This window comes from Mastomys coucha, unplaced genomic scaffold, assembly GCF_008632895.1.
Source record: "Mastomys coucha isolate ucsf_1 unplaced genomic scaffold, UCSF_Mcou_1 pScaffold13, whole genome shotgun sequence".
Taxonomy (NCBI): Eukaryota; Metazoa; Chordata; class Mammalia; order Rodentia; family Muridae; genus Mastomys; species Mastomys coucha.
In genome coordinates this window covers 3,485,670-3,491,892 of record NW_022196895.1, presented here as the reverse complement: position 1 = coordinate 3,491,892, position 6,223 = coordinate 3,485,670, and the positions used below count along the sequence as shown (strand labels likewise).

Here is a 6,223-nt window from a genome sequence, read left to right as displayed (position 1 = left end):
ACTGAAGCTCCCTTCTCTGTGCTAACTCCAGCCTGTGTCAAGTTGACACACAAAACCAGCCAGTACAGATACATTTGGTGATTATCCCTGGTTCTCTCCCTATCACTGAGATGTGATTACTATTATCTTTTTGCTTTGTGTGGTTGTGTTTAAAATGGGTTTCTGGTAGATAGAACTAACCACTGAGCCATCTCTCCAACCTCCATTCATAATCTCTGATACCCATGGAGGACATGCTCTGGACTGGGCCATGCTAGTCTCAACATTGTCAAAGATTTAGCCGCTTGCCCTTCCTCTGCACAGACCTTTAGCCAGTCATCCCAGGACCACATCGAATCTCTTGCCTGAGTGCTGTCTGCTGAGTGTTACAGCATGTGCCTGTAACCCCAGTGCATGGAGAAGCTTCAGCAGAGGCACATCAAAAGAGAGCTGGGACCCTACCAGCCTGTCTTCTACTCAGATGCCCACACGGCTTTCATCTGTGTACTGGGCTAATAGTGCCCTGGAGGTGAAGCCAGCTGGCTGGAACCTGTTTCCAGGTCTGTTCTTGCCAGCCTTGCTGCCCTGGGTCTGTGTCCTGTTCTTCCTTCATTCTGAGGTAATTCTTAGAAGGGCATGCCTTACACTGACACTTCCTGTTCCAAAGAAGCCTGTGACCCATACTTTAGATCAGGTTCTCCTTGTCCATAAAACTGGACTAACTCTGCTTGTATGTTTTGTCGGTAGAACAATTTTCTCACATTCTACATTTGATATATCCTTTAGCATGAAATAGCATTTGGGAAATATGTTAGATAATGGCAATGATAATAATAAATCACTTTTTGTTCTTTTCTTGTAATAGATATCAGTTGTTTCTTACTACTTGAAGTATATCTCTATTGCAAACAGAAAATCCTGCTTTCCTTGCAAAACCTCTCCCATAATGTCAGCTGAGGTGAGCTTATCAGCTATTTCACCAATGTGGGAGTAACACCAAGATATCACCCAGGCCCATCTGGTATTTTACTCCCATGGAAAATACTGCTTTATGCTGAGGAAGGGTGTACAGCTCTACTCCAGGGGATGCCATTCTCAAACTTTTACTGGAGCTGTGAAAAAAAGCGGGGGGTTGGGGAGAGTTCTTTCTGCAAGGCTTGTCAGCAAGTTAAAGCAGGCCTGGAAGGATGTGAAGCCTTTTGCGTTATTGTTAGTAAGGACCTGAGTCCAGAGAGAAGAATGTAGCACTAGGCGGCAACAATGACTAGCTCCTGACAGGCCCTGTGATGCCTTTGACATAAAGCCTGACTCTCAGTCAGACACTCGCAGATCCTTCTAGGAGAGGAGTCAGCATATTATTCCCTTTTAAAAGTACTTCATGAAATATTTAAATGTGCATATCTGATGTGAGCAGCAGATGATGAGCCTGATGAGCACCCAGCTTATCCATGGATCAAGCATCTTACATGTTTACTCTAAGATGGAGGAAGGATTGGAGAACTTGGTAGCCCTCTATGCTTCTTTTCCTACCTCCCAGATGTGATTGTTGTTATCATAATTGTAGTGTTTATTATGTCTATACACTATTATTTTTGTTTTCTACTTATGTATCTTCAAATTTGTTCTACAGAATCTTACATTTCATCATGTTGTCAAATTATATGTCTCTTTCTGCAATTTTCCTTTTGACCCAATGTTACTTTTGGGTCTTTTAGTTCAAGACTTACCTCTTCATTCATTTAAAGTGCTATACTTTGTGTTCCATAGATCTATATATTCATCATATCTTTTCTTTGCTACTTTTGTGGGCAATCACAATTTTCTTTCCTAAAATATGGCACTTTGATCTGAAAGTATTTGAAATTCAACAGAAGGACTCCTTCCCAGAGCTTCTCTTCTATGACAAAAGCAGAGACGTTTGAGAAAGAAGTCTGCTATAAATACCCTTTCTGGCAAAAGTCTTGTGGCCAGGATGAAAGTGAAGAGGCAGAGATGGAGCTTACGTAACCAACCGAGGAGCCATGCAAGAACAGCGTCAAAGTCCCATTTGTCTTCCCTGCATATTCACCGTCTGATGATTCACCTCTCAAAGCCTAAAGTGTCTCTTCATCCTATCTCCTTTCTGCAAACTTGTCTTATAGACCACCTCATGCCACCCTGTGAGCTACTCACAGCTTTTGTCATGTGCGTGTCCACTACAGGTGCCAATAAACCTTTCTCCTCTCAGTAATCCTTTGATCAGTCCAGTGCACAGGACCTCAACCTAGGATAATAAAGGAAGAAAGGTTCTATCTCTCCTATATATCTAATGCCTTGTTCATTATTCTTGAAATGTGTGGTGCCTGTGTTCCCCTTACTCTTCAAACAAAGATTCTTAATCAATCCATTGAGGAAATCTCTGAAATACCCCAGGTACCTCTTCCCTTCAAGCTGCATAAAACTAACCCCAGAGTCAGTCATTCTTGGCTCAGGAACGGCTGCTGGAAGGCTCTCACGAAGTGACTGAGTTACCCAGGAAGAAGTAGAATGAGTTCATCAATCTGCACAGAGCACAACATTGTTGTTATTTTGAGTAGCTGTCTCCTGGAAGAAGGCAGGGCCCTGGGAGGAGAACAGAAAGAGACTGTCTTCATGCAGACACTGAAGAGACTAAGAAAGCCTGGGCTGGAATGTGACTGGAGATGTCAGAAAAAAAGCCTTGGCTGGAATGTGACTGGAGATGTCAGAAATCCAAGGCTGATGGAAAAGCACCAGGCCCGAGAAGCCTGGCAGCTTTGCCTTAATTCAGAACATAAAGTGACAACTTCGAAGAGCCAGCCATAATCAGACAGACCTGACTAAATCCCTCCACTCACTCACTGGGTGACTAGAAGCAAGCCATCCCAATTCTTAGGCCTTGGTTTGTTCTTTTGTGACAACCTCAGCACGGTTGATGGGTTGTGTGAGGTGATATAAGGAGTACACACCGTGGACAGTCTTCAGGAAAGGGTGACTCTTGGTACTGCTGTCGTCAGTCCTCCAGTCATGATTGCCACCAGCAACAGACATTCTCCATGGCTCCTACTGTGGAGACTTGAACACTGTTTGCTTTGAGATTATCTTGGAGCTGACTTAGAGGGAAAACTTTTTCAGGGAGTGTGCTTCTAGCAAAGATATGTCCTGAAAGCCTGGAGTGGGGGCAAGTCACCCAAGGTGATATCCACTCTTTTTCAACACAGGGTTAAAAGAAACATGAAGACCAAGTAAAATAGGAGAAAATTTAAAAAGTAGCCTGAAGAGTGGGGAACAGAAAGAAATGGGTAAATTTACCAACACTTTCCTTGATGCTGTGTTTTACTATCATGAAGTACGCAATACAACTACAAAGTCCAGGCGTCATGGTAAAGTTTCGTGATGAGGGCTTCTGCTTGGCAGCATGATCTTGAGGTGTGGATGTCTTAAGTGGGACTATGTGCAAGAACAAGTATATGCACCTGGGGCTGACAGTGGGGAGACCCTGGGAGGAGCTGGGGTGGCTTATTTTTATAACAGTCCTTCTGTAAGAACTAGCAAAGGTTAACATGAGAAATGACAAAAAAAATTCCAAAGAAATACCCAGGCCCCAATGACTAGGACCCCAGAGGATACACTTGAAGATGAATAGGGGAGCACCAACTACCTCCTCCTCTTCCCCCTCCTCTTCCTCCTCCTCCTCCTCCCCCTCCTCCTCCCCTCCTCTTCCTCCTCCTCCTCCTCCTCTTCCTCCTCTTCCTCTTCCTCCTCTTCTTCCTCCTCCTCCCCCTCCTCTTCCTCCTCCTCCTCCTCCTCCTCCTCCTCCTCCTTGTTTTCCTTCTCCTCCTCTCTTTTTCTGGCTTTCATAAGTTGATATCCTCACCAGGATGCTGCCTCACTCATCACAGGCCCAAAAGTAATAGGCCTGTTACTGTTATAGGAGCTTAAGATTTGCATGGCTTCCTGCTCAACCAAAAACCTGCCAGACTGAAGTTGGTGGAAGGAAATAGATTTATTAAAGGCAGCCTTGGGAAAAACAAAAAAGACTTTCTCCTTAAAATCTCCAGCTTCAGGACTTCCAGTGTGGGGAAGAGCTGTGCTGTGTGGGGAAGAAGTCACTCCTCAGTCAGGGGCTTGCTCTCTCTTCCTAGGCAGGCACACCTTGATGGACTTTGACTTTCTGTGGCTAGTGAACTAGAACACAAGAAGGACTTAGCACAAATGATTAGGGAGAGGCCAAGATAAAAAAATGAAGAGAAAGGGGGAACAAGGGACAGTTTCAAATGAACACTTAAAAGCCAAATGGTACTGGATGACACACTGAACCTTAAGCCAGAAAAGCCTTCCCTCCTCAGGTGGTCTCAGCATTGTGCCACAGTGATGGGGAACTGACTTACAGAACTAGAAAAGAACTGGAGCTTCCTTAGTGCCCTGGGGAATAAGCCTATCGGAGACAGATGTGAGGGCATGCTAAGAGATCCCAGAACCAAGCTTCTCTCTTTCCCTCATGCCCTTAACCAACACTATCAGTATAGCAGCTGCATTATCCAGACTCATATAAGCAATTGTGCTCACTATGTAGCCCAGGGTGTGCTGGAGCTTGAGACTAGAGTAACAGTCATAAAACTGTGTTACTCAGCACAAAGCTCTTTGTTATTAAAAATATTACACTGACTGCTAAAGGAACAGAGCTTGTAATGCTTGTAAGGTTCTATGTCTTGTTCTGGGTGCTGGTTACACAAGTATACCCAGTTAATAAAAGTTAATAGCCATGTACACTTGTAAATTTGTGTGCTTTTCAGTGTGTAGCTTGTGTTTCAGTATCTGAAAACTTTAAATTTTGCAATTTTTTCTTTCAAGATATATATATATTTATATATACATATATATGTTGGTTATGAAATCTTATCAATGGAAAAACAACTATGTATACTGAATTCTATATACAGAGCTTTGGAGGAGTCATGAAGCTGGTGGGTAAAAAGAGAGAGAAGCTGCTGAGTCTTTGGCAGCTCTTCAGAGCTGTATGAGTGGGAGCAGATAGCTTCTTGTTCGGTATGACAAACAGGCCTCCCAGTGTGCAGATGTAGATCCAACATGAGGAGAAAGTGGCAAGCTATTCCCCTGTCCTCTACCTCCTACAGAGGAAAGGACGTGGGCATCAGAGAAGAAAAGGAGGCAGGGCATGGACATGCTCAGAACTGAGAGTACATCCTGAAGGTATCCTGGCCACAGGACTTCTAGGAAAATGATTGTGTTCAGTAGAGTTTTATGCAGCTGTAAAAACATAATGAAACCCTGTCAATTATTAGCCCCCAAGCTTATGCATTTGCCACATCTCTCTTTCAGAAGTTAACCAGGGTTCCATGAGAACAAGATCAATTTCTTTCAAGAGCTCTGTCTTCGATGACTAACAGTAATGTGCACCATATCCCACCTTTTAAAGTCAGACGCCGGAAGTCATTGCTGCCACCCTGCAGACCTAGCTCCATGAGAACCTTCACAAGGCTCTGAAACTATAATAGCATGTGCTCCAAGTTGGTAATTTATGAATAGACTCTTAAACAGTAAAACAGAAAAGTACAATTTTGCCATAAAAATGACTAAATATTATAGTATACCTACTTCTGACCCATAGGTAGTTGACCGCTGTCCTCACCTTCAATGTAAAAGATCAGTGTGTCCTGGGAACTAGGGGTATGAGATCAAGAGCAGTAAATCTTCAAGACATATGAGCACAACTGACTCCATAGGGTCTCTAAATTTGTTCCTTCTATAAAAAGTTGAACAGAACTGCTGGGGTGAGGAGTGAGAATGTATTTGGAGTAAGTCTTTTAGCAGACAACAGCTAATAAATACCCAATATTTTTTTCTTCCTTCTACACAGGATTGAATACAGAAATATAAATTGTCAAGTGTCATCAAATATTACTGAAATTTCAAAATCGCTAGCCAATTATATGCCAAGCCACATTCCTTCATAGCCAATGCATTTTAAGGAGCAGACAGAACACTTTTGAACAGCAAATTAAATGAGTAGGTTTCATGCAATACTTTTTAACCCAAAGCAATTTTGTCTTTCCAGGATTGTTCAGCAAAGTCTGCAGGCAGTTTGTGTTATCACAGCTTGTGGAACAATTCTGGCATTTGTAAGCAAGTTGGGATGCTGCTAAGCGAAGTACAATGAGCAGGATAGTTTCCCACAACAAAGAAGTATTCTAATTCATATGTTCACTTGGAACCCTTTGGTGGT

The 6,223-nt window shown here is 43.0% G+C and overlaps 1 long non-coding RNA gene across 1 annotated transcript in view; it reads left to right on the top strand.

Annotated features, from left to right (window-relative positions):
* Positions 1 to 5,885, top strand: part of LOC116086817 — a 20,238-nt gene extending 14,353 nt beyond the window's left edge. The window contains exons 3-4 of the long non-coding RNA XR_004117151.1: positions 845 to 937; positions 5,320 to 5,885. This is a non-coding gene — a long non-coding RNA (uncharacterized LOC116086817). The remainder of the gene's footprint in view (positions 1 to 844; positions 938 to 5,319) is intronic.
* The last annotated feature ends 338 nt before the right edge of the window (positions 5,886 to 6,223 follow it).